This window comes from Sus scrofa, chromosome 3, assembly GCF_054392235.1.
Source record: "Sus scrofa isolate SSC_HxYL_T2T_F1_AM1 chromosome 3, Sscrofa_HxYL_maternal_Yorkshire_Landrace_v2.0, whole genome shotgun sequence".
NCBI lineage: Eukaryota > Metazoa > Chordata > Mammalia > Artiodactyla > Suidae > Sus > Sus scrofa.
In genome coordinates, this window is record NC_139385.1 from 105086895 (window position 1) to 105106832 (window position 19938).

General features: G+C 48.0%; 1 pseudogene; it reads left to right on the plus strand.

Annotated features, from left to right (window-relative positions):
- LOC100624717 (archaemetzincin-2-like) overlaps positions 1 to 12702 on the plus strand; it is a 38587-nt pseudogene extending 25885 nt beyond the window's left edge.
- Positions 12703 to 19938: the final 7236 nt, after the last annotated feature.

Sequence of the window (19938 nt, forward strand, 5' to 3'; positions counted from 1 at the left end):
TTGTTTGTTTTTTGTTTTTTAGGGCCACACCTGCAGTGTTTGGAAGTTTCCAGGCTAGGGGTCAAATTGGTGCTATAGCTGCTGGCCCACACCACAGCTACAGCCACGCCAGATCTGAGCCATGTCTGCAACCTACACCACAGCTCATGGCAATGTCAGATCCTTAACCCACTGAGCGAAGCCAGGGATTGAACCTGCGTCCTCATGGATGCTAGTCAGATTGTTTCCACTGAGCCATGATGGGAACTCTCGCTCACTTAATCTTCAAAACATCCAGAGAATACGGAGATAAGTATAACCAAGATCTCCTACTTCATCACTGAGAAACAAAATAAAGCTATTTCTCTTTTACATTCAAATTGGTGTCTCAAAGCCCTTCCATAGGTCCCCACACTCAGTGATGAATTTCAGTTTACTCAGTCCCAGGGTCAATCCTCAAAAAGAGGGTTGCTTGGCTACTGTCCCTCCTACACGTGGTCACAGCTAAAGCAGTTCATCCTGCTTGGTCAGACCCCTCTCTGTCTGCTGTTGCTGAGGCCCTGGAGTCGCTCTGCAGGCATTTACTTCCTGGGCCTCTCTGCTCAGTGTCAGACTCGTCTAAGTAGGCAGAGGCTACTGTAAACTGGACCCCCGATGTTCGCGTGCATGAACATACACGAACATGGAACTTTTCCATTTCACTGAGAAAATTGAAGCAAAACCTTCTACAAACCATTTACCCACCTCCTTGCATCAGTGCCGTAAACTCTGCCTTCCTGTCTGTTAACTATGCATGAACGATCTCTGCTTCCCTAAGGTCAATCTCCCCACCCAACATGTGCATGAGACCAGTTCCTCTCCCCCATCCAAGAACATGACAATTATCCCTTCTGTCCACCCCACCATCACTTTTTCCTTCTCTACTGGATCATCTGCCAAGACATACAAATATAATTTTTCTCCTCTAAAATCTTTTTTTCTCTTTTGATCCTATACTCCCCTTCCACTAATTTGTTTATGTATTTACTTGCTCACTTACTTACTTACTTACTATTTTGGCTGCACCCATGGCATGTGTAAGTTCCCGGGCCAGGGATGGAACCAGAGCCACAGGTGACAAAGCCAGATCCTTAACCTGCTGAGCTACAAGGGAACTCCACCCAGTAATTTATTTATTTATTCTTTATAGGGCTGAACCCACATCATATGGAGGTTCCCGGGCTCGGGGTCCAATTGGAGCTGTAGCTGCCGGCCTACGCCACAGCCACAGCAATGGTGGTATCTGAGCTGCATCTTCGACCTACACCACAGCTCACGGCAATGCCTGATCCTTAACCCACTGAGCGGGGCCATCGATCCCACCCATGTCCTCATGGATGCTAGTCGGGTTTGTTAACCCCTGAGCCATGACAGGAACTCCCCAGGTTTTTTTGGGGTTTTTGTTTTTTTGTTTTTTTAGGGCCGCACCCGCAGCATACAGAAGTTCCCAGGCTAGGGGGTCAAATCAGAGCTATAGCCCTAGCCTACAGCACAGCCACAGAAACTCGGGATCCGAGCCACATCTTCTACCTACACCACAGCTCATGGCAATGTCGGATCTTTTACCCACTGACCGAGGCCAGGGATCAAACCTGCATCCTCACGGTTACTAGTTGGATTCATTACCAATGAGACACGGTGGAAGCTCCTAGCTCTTCTGTTTTTGTAAATAAATTTTATCAGAAAAAAAAGCCGTCCATTTCCATGTTATCAATGGCAGCTTTGGTGGCAGAGTTGAATAGACGAATAGCCTGCCAAGCTGAAAGTACTGACTGTTTAGCTCTTTAGGAAAAATGTTTGCTGACCCCTGGTCTCAACAATGGAGTGGGACAGGACTCAATCGCTCTGATCTCAAACCGCCTCCATCCCCTTGGGTGACTCCATCCAGACTCATGCCTGGAGGTGCAACCACCAGGTGCTGGCAACTCCCACATTCTTTTCCTCAGCCCAGATCTCTCCTCTGGATTCTGGTATACATACTAAGTATATATCCAACTCCACTTAAATATCTAGTAAACATCTCAAACTTAACAAGGGCCAGAACCAAACTCCTAATCCTTCCCCAGCCAGAAAAACACCCTGTTTCTCCCACATTCTTCTCTATGGCAGGAAATGGCGTCTTCATTGCTCCAGTCATTCAAACAAAAATCCAGAATTTTTTCTCTTTTTGGAAGGAAAACCTTTTCCTCTATCTACTTAGGTGTGAGACTGGCTGGGGCCGGGGGGGTGCCCTCTGGATTAACTGACAATAGACAGATTAACGGAAGAAAAGATCAAGTTTATTTCTATGTCACTCAGTGATAACTCACTCAATACCCAGAGGTGAAAGCTTCTGTACCAAACGGGAAGGGTTTAGGGCTTCACTGGCAAAGTGTGGAAGGTGCTATTGGCTTGGTTCGTGTGTTTTAAGCTAATGGGACTGGGTCTTCTTCCTGGAATTCCTAGGAAACTGCCGCGGAGTGGGGTTAATGGCAGCTGTTTCAGGAAGTTCTGCTTTAGTTAGATAAGGGGAGTGCAGATGAGATTTCAAATGTTTTCACTTTGAAGTAATCTTGATGTCAAAACTGTGATCCTTTGACTCTCATCCTCCACATCTAGTCCATGAGCAAATGCTGCCGGCATTACCTTCAAAACATACACCCAACCCACCAGTCCCTCTTTCTCTTCTGTTATCCTGGCCCGAGTCCCACCATCTGTCCCTTGGATCACAGCAACGGCCTCTGAACTGGGCCCCTGGCCCTGCCCTGTTCTGCTGAGATTTATTCACAACTCAGTGGTTAAACTCAGTGTTTCAAACTTAGGTCACAGAACAACAAAATCTACCAGGCAAATCTCATTTGGATCCTGATTAAAACAGGTCAAATGTGAAACAAACAAACAAATATGTATTTAAGACAATCTGAGAGACTGTATTACAGACTGGGTATTACATGTTACCAAGGAATCACTGGTACTTTTTTTTTTTTTTTTTTTCGCCGCACCCTTGGCTATGGAAATTCCTGTGCCCGATATGGAAGCCACACCATACCAGTGACAACATCAAGTCTTTAACCACTAGGCCACCAGGAAACTCCCTGTTACTTTTTTTTTTTTTTTTTTTTTTGGACTTTTTAGGGCTGTACCCACAGCATATGGAAGTTCCCAGGCTAGGGGTTGTATCAGAGCAGTAGCTGATGGCTTGCACCACAGCCACAGCAACGCAGGATCCGAGCCACATCTGCAACCTACACCACAGCTCACGGCAATGCCGGATCTTTAACCTACTAAGCAAGGCCAGGGATCGAATCCATGTTCTCATGAATACTAGTCAGGTTCATTACTGCTGAGCCACGACGGGGACTCCCTCCTCACTGTTACTTTTGATACAGGTGAAATAATGGCATTGTGGTTATATAAGAAAATGAGCTTTTTTTTTTTGAGATGCACATTGAAATATGTAGGAGTAAAATAACATGAGGTCTGAAATTTCTTTTTAAAACACTTCAGCAAAGAAAAGAAAGAGAATGAAGAAACTGACAAAATCTTGTTAACTGTTGAATAAGTAAGAGCATATGGGAGTTCATTTTACTGTTCTCTCTACTTCTGAAGTAATTTGAAATCCTAATTAAAAATATTTATACAGGAGTTCCCACTTGTGGCGCAGTGGAAACAAATCCGACTGGTATCCATGAGACTGCAGGTTCGATCCCTGGCCTCACTCAGTGGGTTAAGGACCCAGTGTGGCTGTGAGCTGCAGCTTGGATCCTGTGTTGCTGTGGCTGTGGCGTAGGGCAGCAGCTATAGCTTTGAATCAAACCCTAGCCTGGGAACCTCCACATGCCGTGGGTGCAGCCCTAAAAAAATAAAAGCCAAAAAAAAAAAAAAAAAGAATGTATATATAACTGAGTCACTTTGCTGTACAGCAAAAATAAATACAGTATTGTAAATCAACTATACTTCAAGTAAAAAATAAATTAAATTAAAAAGAAAATTTATCCTTAAAGGGAAAGGATCTTGATCCTTTACTTCCCAAGAGGCTGCTGCAATGGCAGAATGGAAAGGGGGTGCTGTCAGGTATCCTTAGCACACTGGCCACAAATGGAAGGGTCCAACCCAAACCCAGAAGTACAGCCACCCTCCCCAGACACCCCATGCGACTATGCTCACTCCATTCTCACCAGCAGTTAGGTTTAGAGCACTAAGCATAGGGGCAGCGTGAACTCCTGTCTAGCAAAACAAAAAAGACAAAACCCAAAAGGCACTGGCACACACTGTCACCCAGAGAAAGGGCACCAAACCCCCTATCACTGCTTGGGAACGGGGAGCAGTGGGGGTCTGCAGGGGGTGATCCAAGGCCTTGAGCTACTCAACTGACAGAGGAGCACAGGGCACCTTTGCAATGGCACCCTTTCTAGCTACAAGGATTAAAAAAAAAAAAAAAAAAAAAAAGACTGTCCTCACCAGAGATGGCTCAATCAAATTGACCTGTGAGGCTAAACTATAAAATCAATGTTTATCAGAGCAGAGATAGACCAAGTGTTATAGAGCTCAAATAGCTCTGTGTTTCTCCCAAATGCCCTAATTGAAAGAATTAACCCATCTAAAGAAGGAATCCAGGGAGTTCCTGTTGTGGCTCAGCAGAAATGAATCCGACTAGTGTTCTTGAAGATGCAAGTTCGATCCCTGGCCTTACCAAGTGAGTTAAGGATCCGGCGTGGCCATGAGCTGTGGTGTAGGTCGCAGATGCAGCTCGGATTCCCCAGTTGCTATGGCTGTGGCATAGACCGGTGGCTGCAGCTCCAATTTAACCGCTATCCTGGGAACTTCCATATGCGGCAGGTGTGGCCCTAAAAAGCAAAAAAAAAAAAAAAAAAAAAAAAAAAAAAAAAAAAAAAAAAAAAAATGAAAAAGAAATATCCTCCGCCCCAAAGAATCCACAGATCAGCTCGGGTCAGAAGAGCTGTGTGTGGAGAATGAATCTGAAAAGCAACCACTGGCAGTGTGTTCCTGCAGGTGTTTCCCTGGAACTGAGGTGCTCTGACTCCCCTGAGCCACCTAAGAATCACCTGGGGACTTGATGAAACATGCAGATAACCTGGGCCGGGTGTCAGAGATGTTCAATTGTTAGATTTAGGGAAGTGCCCAGAAATTCACATTTGTAACAGACACACCTCCAGATGATTGTCGTTCAGGAATGGTTGTGCCTTGTGCAACTTCTCGGGTTGGGGTGGGGGCTCCCTCTTTGAACTCTATGAGAATGGCGCCCCCTGGAGCTGTGTGGTGTCTTGGACTACATGCTGATCTCAGCCACCAGGATCATCAAACGTGGTTCATCACTCACCAAGTAAGCCCTGGCAGCCACTTGGCTCTCCCTGGGCTGGTCTTATCCAGTGATCTATGTGGACTTGGCTACTGTGAGATGTTCTGTAGAAACTGATCACCTCTGGGTGCACAGGCAATGCATTTCCAAGCCCAGGAAACAAAGCACCAAATGGGAAGGCAATGCCACCCCTTGCCTTGTTCCTGGGTGCCTTCTCTTGGGACTGCATGCCTTCTGCAACTCACCAACTGTCGTAATGATTCTTAGAGGAAACCCTCACAATTTTGATGTTGTTTAGATAAGATATTGGGCCACGGGTCAGTCAGTCAGTCAGTCAGTCAATCACTGAGTCCTCATGGTTAGAGAGGAAACGCTCTTCCTCTACCCTCTGGAGTTCAGTATTGGGAGCCTGTAAGTTAAATGGACACAAGACAGGCTAGCAAAAGAAAAGAGATTTTTGTTCACTTACCTGTGTAAGGGAATTCATAGAAAAGAATGGCCCAGGAGGTAGGTAGAATCTGGGGGTTATTTACCACCTTAATGGGGATGGGAAGGGGCTTATGGGAACTATTGGAAGAACGTATGACTTCTAAAGAAAGTAAATGGGCTGTTAGGAAAATAAATGGGAAAGATGAAAGTTTTGCGACAATGTCTGTTTAGGTGATTTCTTCTTGTTGTTCTTTTTTTTCTTCTTCTTCTTTTTAGGGCTGTACCCGCAGCGTATGAAGGTTCCCAGGCTAGGGGTCAAATCGGAGCTTTAGCCACCAGCCTACACCACAGCCACAACAATGCCAGATCCAAGCCGTGTCTTTGACTTCAGCTCTCAGCAATGCCTGATCCTTAACCCACTGAGCAAGGTCAGGGATCGAACCTGCGTCCTCATGGACCCTAGTCAGATTCATTTCCGCTGAGCCACGATGGGAACTCCTGTTTAGGTGACTTCTTATCCAGGTGCTGGCTTGTGCTGACTTCTTGTGTTTAGTAAAAAGAGCGGATCTTCCCTATTGAGAAACTCCTAGGAAGGGAATTTGGAACAGTGGAATTCTTTGACGGACTGTGCTTTTAGGAAATAAGGGCAGTTCGGGGAAAACAAAAACAAAAACAAAAAAAACACCCAGCTTCCAGAATCAGTTAATTCTCAAATGCCTTCCGCCCAAAATAATCCTTATTTTGACTATGCTACCCCCAAATATGCTGTTTGGGATATCGATTATTTTGAGCTATAGGCACTTGAAAATCAGCAAAGACAGGGAGAAGATTTTGGTGAACTCCCCTTAGCGACCTAAAGACAGATCCTCCAGAAGCAACTCAATTGTCATAAATTCCCTCCCAGGGAATTTCATCAACCATCATAGGAGAAGAAACTACAAGTTGACCACATCCAGACAGACTTGGTCACCAAACACCATACCTTTCATTTATTCTTTTGAAGGCCCACTCATCTTCCCTAAAAATTTACTCTCCCCTAAGAGGCCCATATCCCCTTTCCCTCCTAAGATGGTGTATAACCCTGAATTCTAAGCTACCTTGTGGGACGGGCAGCCTCAGTATCTCCCATGTATACATGAGGTATCCATGTTCATAAATGTCTGTTTTTCTCTGGTGAATTTGTCTTTTATTACACAGATCTCAGCCAAGGGAGTTCCCTTCGTGGCACAGTGGAAACAAATCCGACCAGGAACCATGAGGTTGCAAGTTTGATCCCTGGCCTCGCTCAGTGGATTAAGGATCTTGTGTTGCTGTGATCTGTGGTGTAGGTCGCAGACATGGCTCAGATCCTGCATGGCTGTGGCTGTGGTGAAGGCCAGCAGCTGTAGCTCCGACTGGACCCCTAGCCTGGGAACCTCCATGTGCTACGAGTGAGGCCCTAAAAAGCAAAATAATAAATAAATAAAAAAATCAGATTGCAGAAAATTAAAAGCAAACAAAAACGAACAAACAAACAAAAAAACACCCCCAAAACCTCACAAAGATCTCAGGCAAGAACTCAGAAGGGTAGAGAGAAAAAAAAATTTTTTTTCTCCAATAGGGGCACTTTCTGGACCTTTCATCATCATGGTTGAGTCTGGCACTGGGACTGGCCTGGGAGGAAGAGGGGTGGACGGTTCAGAGGAGAAGACATCCCCTCAGCCCTCCAGGAGCCCTTGCTCCAGGGGGAAAGCGCTATCTCCATGTGGAGGGAGCTACTAGTCAGGCCCAGGAGTCACAAGTCAACCGCTCATAAGGAGATGGGTGTGGGATGGGGTGGGTTGCGATAAAGGCAAAGAATATTACATATGATGAACACTGCAGCCACAGCTAACGTGGCTTGAGCGCTTACTATGTGTCTGAGACATTAAATGCTCAGTGTGACTTTTTCATTTGATTTTCCTAACTGCACTGGGGTTTTTTTGTTTTTGTTTTTGTTTTAGGTAAGGAACTGAGGCTCTGAGAAGTTAAGTCGTGTGCCCAAAGTCACACAGTAGGGAGGGGCAGGGACTGGAAACCCCAGCATCCTTAGTCTTCTCACTAAAGGAGAAATTCTTGAGATGCCTGTTTTGTTCCTCTTCCTATAAAAACAGCCCCTTGGGTAAAATGAAGGTGTCAAGAGTGTCTTGAGGAGTGTTGCACATCAGCACTAGGATTGTCCACATTTTCTCAGACTTAGTCAGTCATAAAATCAGCTTCCTCGAGAAACCCAAATCCCTCTCCCCACCCTCTGCTACACGGATACACAGTTTCCCCACGATCAGCATCCCTGGACATACAAAGAACTTTGCTGGAATTTCTAGGAATGTGACACACCAGGTTGGGACCTGCCCTGAAGCACTGCAGATGGATGGGGGGACCCTAGCAGGGCCTGAAACACCTGCTCAAAAACTACAGCCCAAGAGGCATTTCTTGGGTTTGGCAGTGGTTCTCGAGCTGGGCCCTGGGTAAGAGTCAGGGTGGGAATGGGGTGGGGGGTGTTACTGGGCCATTTACAATATTTCAAAAGGCCAAAGCAAAAGCTTAAAAGTCCCTGAGAATGTCCAGTCCCAGAGCCCAGAGAACGGTTGTACTGCTAAGTGCAGCCCGTTTTTTCGTTTTCTGCTGGCATGACATCATCTGTGTGACAATCTTGCTCACCTCATACTTACCTGAAGCTTGGACTGAACACTAGACTGACTTCCAGGTTATCAAAACTTGGAAGCAAATTGATCTTTTTTTTTTTTTGTCTTTTTAGGGCCGCACCTGCACCATGGAGGTTCTTGGGCTTGGGGTCTAATCGGGGCTACAGCTGCCAGCCTACAGCACGGCCAGATCCGAGCTGCGTCTGCGACCTACACCACAGCGCATGGCAACGCCGGATCCTTAACCCACTGAGCAAGGTCAAGGATCGAACCTGTGACCTCATGGTTCCTAGTCAGATTCGTTCCCACTGTGCCATGACGGGAACTCCAGAAGCAAATTAATTATTATAAAAAAAAATCCAATTTGCCTTCTAGAGCTGTCCTTGGTGGAAGAAAGGCTGGGAACCACGCTCACTCCAGGAACTCACAGACCCTGGTGGGGTGGGGGAGGTCAGTGCCTCTCACCTCCCCTTCCTTCCTTGCTCCCTGTCTGCCTCTTGCCAGCTCCCCAGGGAACAGAACGAGCACCCAGGTGCCCTTGGCCAGTGTCCAAGGCACCTCAATTGACCTCGAGTGAAAAGCCCTGCCTCCTTCTTCCCAGGCAAATCCCTACAAGGCCCTGTGTGATGCTGGCATAGCCTTGGTGACGGTGTTCGCATGAAAATAAGAACACTTTTTTGGCTTTGCACTTCTGTATGCAGAAAATCCTCAGCCACTGGCCTCGGGAGCCTGGGCATCTCAGAAAACAAAGACGTTCTCTGGGCTCTGGGACTGGACATTCTAGGGTGTATGGTCCTGCATCTCAGATAACTGACATCAGGGAAAATTTTGGGGGGCAGGAGGAAGGGAAGGCAGAAGGGGCCCTCTGGGCAGCTCTGCCACATGTCCAGCCTGGCCCAGCTGCCAGAGGGGCCTCGTGCTTGGTGCCACACTCCTTGGGGAGAGAAAAGGGAAGAGTCTGGGCAGTGGCTTGGAGAAAGATGAAACTGTCCTACGAGTGAGAGCCCGGCAGGCCAGGCCTGGCAGCTGCTAAGGGAGGAGACGGCTTCCTGTCCTGGCCAGCTCACTCCGTCTGGTCTGAGAATTGGACTTGAGGATAAAAATAACATATTTTGAGAACCAGATGCTTAGGACTGAGCTCTGCTGGCCTGGCTGTGTGGAGAGACGGAGGGGCATTTAATCATGTCAAAGGGGACAGAGAGGCTCAGCTTTGCAACCAGAAAGCCAGGCTTACCCCCTGTGAATAAGGGAAGGGGGTGTGAACAGCAATGTGATGAATTGAAGCTAAACACGGGGGTAGACTTTCTCTTGGGGCCATCAAAACAGGGCTGATTCTTCTGGCTTAGAAGCACCAGCCCCGTCTCAGTGGGGTGATCCAAGGCTTCTGTGTCTGCTGAGACCCCTGTAGTCTCACCCCCAAGCCAGACTCACCTCTCACCCCTCCTCAGGCTAGATTGCTCACCACCCAGCCCTCTGATTCTCTAAATCCCACCATCTGGGGGCTCAGTGGATATACGCCTTCCTCCAACAAGCTCTTGACAGCAGATGCTATTGGTTGCCTGTCATGTGGGTTCAGATTAAGTTCACTGAAAGCATCACCACCACCAACATAATGATGGTTGAAACCAAGTAGAAATGTATTTCCCCCATGCTCTCATCCATGAAGTGGGGAGGTGGTGGTCCAGGGCTGACAGAGCATCCCCCGTGCCTGGGGCTCAGGGCCCTTCTAGCTCTGGCATCTACCATCTTACCAGTAGAGTCTATAGTGGTCTTCATATTCCAAGGAAAAGGCCAAGGAGAGAGGAGTTGACCAAAGGGTGGAGAGTGTGTGCCAGCTGCCCTTTACAGAAGGCTTGGGAGCTGCCCTCAACGCCTTTGTTCCCATCTCATTGGCCAGAACATAGTCATCCGGCTGCAAGGGGGGCTGGGAAGTGCATTCTAGATAGCCATGTGCTCAGCCCAAATCAGGGCTCTGTAACCTCAGAAGGAGGAGAGGAGGGACACTGGGGACAATTCTGGAGATCCAGTTTGTCTGGATATGGGTCCTTCTCCCTCAGGACCCAGGAAGGAAGGATGCCAGCCATAGAGCCCACTCCTCTTTCCAGATCTCTCATATCCAGAGTCAGACCCTTCTCAGCATCTCTACTGCCACCACCCTGCTTCGAACCAGGGTCAGCTTCGTGCTGCAAACACATGAAGAGGTGCCCAACATCATTAGCCATCCAGGAAATAAAAATTAAAATCATGATGCGATACTTCTATACACTCACTCGGATGGCTAAGATTCAAGGCTGATGATACCAAGTGTCGACAAGCGAACTCATATAAATACAAAAAGCGCAGCCACTTTGGAAACTGGAAACACTAAGCATATGTTCATCAACTCTATTGTACTAACTAACTCCTTCCCCTGCTCAGCCCTTGGTCCTTAATAGGTTTTTCTCCTGGGGGGTGGTGGGGCTTCAGGATACAGAAGATTGTTGTGGGATCTCAGTTACCAGACCAGAGATTGAAGCAGGGCCACAGAGGTAAGAGTGCTGAATCCTAACCGCTAGCCCACCAGGAACTCCCCCTTACAAGACTATTCTTTTTTTTTTTCAATCTTTTGTCCTTTTAGGGCCACACCCTCAGCATATGGAGGTTCCCAGGCAAGGGGTCGAATCAGAGCTGTTGCTTCTGGCCTATGCCAGAGCCACAGCACACCAGATCCGAGCCGCGTCTGTGACCTACACCACAGCTCACGGCAATGCCAGACCCTTAACCCACTGGGCAAGGCCAGGGATCGAACCCGCAACCTCATGGTTCCTAGCCATATTCATTTCCGCTGCGCCAAGACAGGAACTCCAACAAGACTATTCTTTTTTTTTTTTTTTTTGGTTTTATAATCCCAGAACAACAAGACTATTCTTTTTTCTTTTTTTTGGTCTTTTTGCCATTTCTTGGGCCGCTCCTGCGGCATATGGAGGTTCCCAGGCTAGGGGTCCAATCGGAGCTGTAGCTGCCGGCCTACACCACAGCCACAGCAACACGGGATCCGAGCTGCGTCTGCAACCTACGCCACAGTCACAGCAACGCTGGATCATTAACCCACTGAGCAAGGGCAGGGATTGAACCCGCAATCTCATGGTTCCTAGTCAGATTCGTTAACCACTTCGCCACGATGGGAACTCCACAACAAGACTATTCTTAATCCAGAGTAACCCCTTTAGAATTAACATCTGGTCACATCTCTGCTCTGCACCTAATCTTTCACTGGTGTCCCCTGAGGAGCCGTGTGATTTGCCCCCCTCCTTACTCCTCACCTCTGCTCACCTGCCACCTCCCCCTCCTCCCCCAATACCATCCTTCTAGCTACACTGGAACCACACAGAGAACTGAAATGGGAGAGATGTTTGCCTGTACTGTTGCCCAGAGCAACTCCTTTTAAAAAGGACCCTTCCCCTCTCATAGCCCCTGGCCAAGAAAGAGCCTACTCTCTAACCTTTGCAGTTTCTCAGGCATTCCAGGCCACCCCTGGCTCAGAGCCTTCCCTCGCTCCACTCCCTTTTCCCAGAACACCTTCCTCGGATGTCTTCAGAGCTAGCTCCCTCACCTCCCTTTGACCTTGACCCAAGCATCCCATTTAAAAGTACCACCCTTGCTTGATTCCCCCCTCCTCATGACACTCACGGCTTTCTAATTGACTCTATAGTTTGCTTATCATGTCTCTTCCTACAAAGAATGGCAAGAAATTTTTTTTCTTCCTATAAAATATGGAGGTTCCCAGGCTAGGGGTCCAATTGAAGCTGCAGCTGCCAGCCTATGCCACAGCCACAGCAACATAGGATTTGGGCCATGTCTGAAAACTACACCACAGCTCACTCCAACACCAGATCCTTAACCCACTGAGTGAGGCCAGGGATCGAACCCATATCCTCATGGTTACTAATTGAGTTCTTAACCCACTGAGCCACAACGGGAACTTCCAGGATGGCAGGAATTATTATCTGTCCATTCACTGCTCTTTCCCCAGGATCTGACACATGGCTTGCACTGAAGCCCCAGGCAGTTGTTTTTCTTGCATGACTTCTTGTGCATTAGTTATCCCTTCTTCCACAGACCTGTGAGCTCCTCCAGGAGAGGAACCATGTCTTGGATTCCTCTGGCATCAAGATGGGCCTGAGGCATGCCCTGAGTGCCCAGGAAACTCTCAAATCAGGTTTTATGGGAAAGGACAGCACACCTTGGCCAGCTGCCCTTCGCTCCAAGCCTTGCATGTACTTCCTGAGAAAGTCCCCAGATACAGGACAGTGACATCAGTCATTTCAGAGGAAGAGGTTATTAAATAAAAGAGAAATTGAAAAGCAAAAGTCAATCAGGATCAGAGACCGCTGCTCTGTCACATCCACGTCTCCCTCAACTGAAGCGGTTCTTTATTGGACTGGCTTTTCTCCGAGTTGGAGCAGAAACTAATCAAAGGCCGTTTTTCTTTGTTTGCAAGGAGCCGTGTTAGTCAGAATAGTGAGAACTGGGCCTTCAGGCTCTGCACTTATATAAAAGTGGCCTTGGGGACAGATGTGCAACAATTATCCCAACCAGAGTCCTTTTCAGGAAGGACAAACTCAAGATTAGCGCTTCATGCAAATCCTGACTCCCAAGGACCCTGCCCTGAAGCCCAAGGAAATCGGGCTGATACGGTGCTATTTCCAGCTCAAGGTTGTCTGCAGATGGGGCCTGTGCGTTCGAAGTGGAAAGAAAATTAGAGAGTGGGCTCTTTGTTGAAGAGATTGGTACTGTTTTTAAAAAACTGTTAACCAGATGAGGGAGCACAGTGAGGTGAAAAGAAAAAAACGAAAACAAGACAAAACACTGCTTGTTCCAGGGCAGCATCTGGTCCCTTATGGGATGATGTGTGACCCAGGCGGCCACCTGGCTTCTGTGAGTGTCAGTCTCTTCATCTACAAATGGTGGCAGTGATTCCTGCCTACATGGGGACAACGGTGTCAATTAAATTAGACTGTACAGAGGAAAGGACACGGAGAAAGTATAGAGCCCTCCAGAAATGCTGGGTATAGTATTATTCAGCAAAGCTACACAGGGCTACTCCGCCCTCCAGGAGTCTCAGCCTGGTTGGGGAGAGGGTACAGGACACAGAAAGGACAATGTGAGCCCACGTGTGAGCTAGGGTTGCCCCAGGTTCTTAGTATCCTTGGGGGAGGGACAGAGTTCACAGTTCCACTGCAGTAGGAGGCTGGTTAGGAGGCAGTGTGGCCCAGTGGTTAGGAAAGGTGGGCTTCGGAGTCTGTCTGGGTTGGAATGCTATTCCACCAGTGGGTGACCTCCACCAAGTTATGACACCTCTCTATGCCTCGGTTTCCTCGTGTGTACAGGGAAGATCATGGCATTGACCTCGTTGGATTAGGGTGACACCTGAGAAAGAGCCTTTCCATGACCAAACTTGAGTCAACTCCTGAACCTTCTGATAGGCCCACTGGGGCCCTTCCTTGTCCAATCCAATGTTAGCAAGAACACTGCCAAGTCAGTTTAATCAGAACCCCTAACCCCCATATCTGATCACCCTCAAGATCTGATTGGCATCCTCATCCTCCCCCAGCTGCCAGATGACGGCTGAGCCACCCTTCAGCAGGAGTACTTTTAAGTCAGTTTAGCCAGACTCCCCTCTCACCCTGATGTTTCCTCTTAGGAATTTTCCACTGACCTCCCAGCCCCCTGTTTCTTGGCTATAAATTCCTGCTTACCTCTGCTGCACTCACAACTGAGCCTCGTTTTAGCCTGAGGTTTCTTTTCCCTACTGCAACAGTCCTGAATAACAATCTGTTTTTACTGCCCTAACTACTGTCCAGCTCTGGCTTTTCTTTGACAGAATTAAATGAAGTTATGAGCAAAGTGCTCTAAGCTTCCCTCACTAGAGGTGCAGTTTATTTTTATTTTTTGTCTTTTTGGCTTTTCTAGGGCTGCTATGGAGGCATATGGAGGTTCCCAGGCTAGGGGTCGAATCAGAGCTGTAGCCGCCAGCCTACATCAGAGCCACAGCAACGCGGGATCCCAGCCGCATCTGCGACCTACACCACAGCTCACGGCAACGCTGGATCCTTAACCCACTGAGCAAGGCCAGGGATCGAACCCGCAACCTCATGGTTCCTAGTCGGATTCGTTAACCACTGAGCCATGACAGGAACTCCCCAGAGGTGCAGTTTAAAGATTCTCTCCCCATCTCAAAGGTGCTGGCCTTAACCTGTGCCATCAGAGAACATGACCCAGCTCCTTGGCTTTATTTTAAAACAAAGGCAAAAATGCAAGCCAAATGGCACATGCACTTAAAGGCCTTTTTGGTCACAGACAGTGTCGCTGAAGTACAGAAAGAGGGGGGAGGAGTTTGTACAAAAACAAGTTAAATCTAGACAGCTGCTTAAAGGTAAACAGCCCAACTGTGCATCTCCCCCCAGGCCACTGGGTCTCTATCCTTTCCTTTTCATGGGCAAATGCCACGTCCAAGAAAAGTAATTCAGCCCTCTCTTCCTTCAGTTCCACCCTTCCAGACCCTGTCCAGGGACCTGGCTTCTCACAGCCAAATGGCCCCTGACATATTTATCTACTCAAAGTCAATTCCTCCCTAAGCAGGCTTCTGGGGTTATTAAGATGGCCCACCCTGTTTTCTCACCCTGCTGCGTACTCAAGAAGGATGAGATTGGAATCTGGGTTTTGAGTGGTTGATCATTAGAAGAGAAAGGAGGGGCTCCCTGCTAGGGGCCAAGGAGAAGATGAACAGGCTGGGAAAGAGGACTGCAGGGGCCAGGGAGGGGAGGGGGGCGTAAAGGGGGCCTGGGCAGGGGCAGAAGCCCTGGATGGTTGGCATCCTGGAAGATGCCAGGAAGCCTGAAAACACCCAGTGACGGGGAGAAAGGCAGCTTTGCTCCTATTCAGGCCTCTGCTGCGCCTCCTCCAGCCCCCAGGGCTGGCTTGGTAGAGGAAGCCAGGGGCATCTCCCAAGCTTTTCTGAGCTGGTCCTACCCACCAGCAAAGCAGGTGGCCGCTCATGTTATATGGTTTAACCACTTCTCAAAAGGTCCTGTGTTAGTTTCCTGTTGCTGCTGTAACAAATAACCCCACACTTGGTGGCTGAAAACAACACAAATTATTCTATTATAGTTCGGAGGGCTAGAAATCCAAGAAGATCCTTTAAAGGGCTAAAACCAAGGTGTCAGCAGGACTGGTCCCTTCCAGAGGCTGGAGGGCTGAAATTGTCTCCTGGCATCTTCCAGCTTCTGGACGCTACTTGTTTTCCTTGGCTCATGACTCCTTCCTTGCATCACTCTAACCTCTTGCTTCTGCCATCACCTCTCTTCCTTCCATCAACCCTCTCCCTCTGCCTTCCTCTTACACAGACACTTGTGATTGTATTCAGGGTGTGCTCAGATAATCCAGGAAAGTCTCCCCATCTCAAGATCTTTAAATCACACCTGCAAAGTCACTTTGCCATTTAAAAAAAAAAAAAAAGATCTTTTTAGGGCCGCACTGCAGCATATGGAGGTTCCCAGGCTGGAGGTTGAAGTGGAGCTACAGCTGCCAGCCTACACCACGGCCACAGCAACGCCAGATCTGAGCTGCGTCTATGATCTACACCACAGCTCAAGGCAAAGCCAGACCCCTGACCCACTGAGCCAGGGATTGAACCACGTCCTCATAGATACTAGCCGGGTTCTTAACCCACTGAGCCACAATGGGAACTCCCCATTGCTACTTAAAGTAATACATTCATAGGTTCCAGGAATGAGGACATATTTGGGGGCCATTTAGCAGCCTTGATCCCCTTCCTAGGAAAAAAAAAAAAAAAAACACTTCAGACTCTTCCAAAAAAACTCAACTAGTTTTGGAGGCAGTGTGTCCATAGACCCTGGTTTGCAGTAGTGAGGCTTGGCGTTGCCAGGCAGCTTATTTGAATGGGCTAAACTAATGAACTAGAGGGAACTCTTCCCTCCAAACCCTGAAAACCGGTTGGGAGGAATGGGTTGAGGCACGGCCAAAAGAAGGGTGTATCTCACTTGCTAATTCAGTGGCCAGAAGATAAACCATAAGGTCAGGGGTCACACCGCCTCCGGAAGTGTCCTCCCCACTCTTACGGCTCACCCCTGCTCTGCGGAAAACCAGTTTTGCTGTGTGACCCCGGACAAGTCACTAAACCCAATGAGACTGTTGCCACTTTGGAAAGATGGAGCCTGGACCACATCACCCCTTGAGTCCTTCTAGAAGCTCCAGGGTTTTAGGATCATGACCCATAGTCTAGCCTCTGGCTTATGCCAGACGGGGGAGGACGCTGCTAAAGTTGTATGGACCTGAGTTTTATGAGCAGGAGCTGCCAGTCTGGCTTGGGCTGGGTCTGATTTTGAAACTGGAGGTAGAGACTGTCCTTAGAAGTCACGGGAATCAGGAAACCCAGGCTCTCGTCTCAGGCCCACTCCTGTTTTGTGATTTGATGAAAGTTATATTTAACATGCCCGAGTCTCGTTTTCCCCCCTAAGTAAAAAAAAATAGGACTTAAGAACATTTTTCTTTTCTTTTTTTTTTTTTTTTTTTTTTTTGTCTTTTTGCTATTTCTTGGGCCGCTCCCGCGGCATATGGAAGTTCCCAGGCTGGGGGTTGAATCGGAGCTGTAGCCACTGGCCTACGCCAGAGCCACAGCAACGCGGGATCCGAGCCGCGACTGCAACCTACACCACAGCTCATGGCAACGCTGGATCCTTAACCCACTGAGCAAGGGCAGGGACCGAACCCGCAACCTCATGGTTCCTAGTCGGATTCGTTAACCACTGCGCCACGACGGGAACTCCAGAACATTTTTCTCATCTACTTCCTGGAAGTGTCATGAAAGTGATAGAAAATTGGAAAAAGCAAGCGTATCACGGCATCGAAGATACAAACTGGACATGTCAGGAGATTAACCTATTCAGGATATTGCAGTACGATCTGACCCCCCAGATGCAAAGATCAGAGTGTCTCCATGGTTTGCCTTCGATGTGTACAGGGAGGCGTTAACAAGTGCGGTGATTCCAAGTCGCAACGACAAGTTACGATGGGGTGATTTACAGCTAAATTTGTGTCTGCAATCGGGGGGGGGGTTATCAATTAGAGTGTAATGCTTATCTATGCCAAGCTACTTTCAGGGGCACAAGTAGTTCTACTCTTCCCTAATCATTCTGAGGCAAAGAGCTTAGAAGTTGGCAAGGGGCAAAAGAATAAAGATTTGTGTTAGACCTTGACCTGGGCTCAGAGATAAGGGTAGAGTCCTTTGGAAGGCATTCAAGGCCCTTTACCACCTGGTCAGGCTCTGTGTTTCTAGGCTCACCTCCAGGCTCCTCTCCCCCACATATACACACATAGTCCAGAGTCCCAACCCAAACACCGACCATTCCCCACATTACATGTGTTTTCTGTTCCTTTCTTGACGGGAATAATGACTCCTACTTTAAGATTCCATTCAGGAGGAGGGGGAGGGCATGGGATGGATGGGAAATCTGGGGTTAATAGATGCAAACTGTTGCCTTTGGAATGGATAAGCAATGCGATTCTGCTGTATAGCTCTGGGAACTATGTCTAGTCACGTATGATGGAGCATGATGGAGGATAATGTGGAAAAAAAATGTATATATGTATGTGTGACTGGGTCATTTTGCTGTACAGTAGAAAATTGACAGAACACTGTAAACCAGCTATAATGGAAAAAATAAAAATCATTAAACAAAAAAAAAGATTCGATTCAAATGACTCCAGCTCCAAGAAGCCAAGCTAAGTTTGGGGATCTTTCCTCTGTGTTTCCAGGCAACTTGTTCTGTGGGTCCAGTAGACCACATTAAAGGGTGTTTCTTTTTTTTTTTTTCTTTCCTTTTTTTTTGTCTTTTTGCCTTTTCTTGAGCTGCTCTCGCAGCATATGGAGGTTCTCAGGCTAGGGGTCTAATCGGAGCTGTAGACGCCGGCCTACGCCAGAGCCACAGCAATGCTGGATCCTTAACCCACTGAGCAAGGCCAGGGATCAAACCTGCAACCTCATGGTTCCTAGTTGGATTCGTTAACCACTAAGCCACGGTGGGAACTCCTAAAGAGTGTTTCTTGTCTTTTGGTCCCTCCATCCAGAGGCAAGCTCCTGGAATGAATCATGAGTCTTTCAACCTCCATCAAGACTGATTTCCAGTAGGTGTTTGCAGTGGAAAGAAGTAATGAGAGGAGGGAGAAGTAGGGAGGGGAGGAGGCAGACAGACCTGAAAAAAACCTTCACACACTAATGACATCACATGCCTCCAAGAGCAGTGCCTCCTCATGCCTAAAATCCAACTAGACATTCCTTAGCTTAGCACTGAAACAGCTCCAGAAGGTAACCCCCAAGCTACCCCTACAAACTGACACCATGAGTCAAACTGCTCTTTCTTAGCCCTGAACACAAAGCGCCTGCCCACATCTTGGCCTTTGCTCCACAATTTCCCACCTGGGGGCCCTCACGACTGTGGTGTAGACAGGCTCCAGCCACCTGCAACACCCAGGAGCAGCTGATTTGTGCTTACCTGCATCTCAGTCTCCAGCGTTCAAGGAATCATCAGTCCAGCAGCCAAAGGTAACTGAAAAACAGAATGAATCTTTATTGTAGTCATCTGATAAAGCACCAAAGGCAGATTATAATGACAGCAAAGAGGAGAGCTTGAGGACAGTGTCCACTATGGCTCAGCTCCCCTCCTTCCTGCTCTCAACCTGTCCCTCTGGGCCTTCCCAATACAATGAATATAAATCAAATTCAGCCATCCTTTGTTTTTCTTTTCATGGCCACACCTGCGGCATATGGAATTTCCTACGCCAGGGGTTGAATCAGAGCTGCAGCTGAAACCTACTCTTTTCCACAGTGGTTGCACTAATTTACAATCCCACCAACAGTGTAATAGGGTTTCTTTTTCTCCACACCCTCTCCAGCACTTACTGTTTGTAGACTTTTTGATGATGGCCATTCTGGCTGGTGTAAGGTGACACCTCAGAGTGGTTTTGATTTGCATCTCTCTAATAATGAGTGATGTTGAACATCTTTTCATGTGTTTTTTGGCCATCTGTATGTCTTCTTTGGAGAATTGTCTGTTTAGATCTTCTGCCCATTTTTTGATAGGGTTGTTTTGCAGCTGAAACCTCTATCACAGCTTGTGGCAACACCAGATCCTTAACCCACTAAGTAAGGCCAGGGATTGAACCCACATCCTCACAGAGGCAATTCTGGGTCCTTAGCACTCTGAGCCACAAAGGGAATGCCCTCAGCCACCCTTAAAAGGTCTATTTCTTCTTACATCAATTTACACCACAAAAGCCCAGAGACCTATGCAGGAGGTGATGCTAAGTCTGCTTTCCTTTAGGTCCCTGCCTACTTCCCTGCCCTCCAGCTCCCTCCTCCCCAGGCAGTGCTCAACCCTGGCTGCACATTGGGACCTCCGGGTTCTCCTCCAGGGTCCCTGGTGATTCGTCTGGGGTGCAGGCTGCTGATCCTGATGCATAACTGATGAT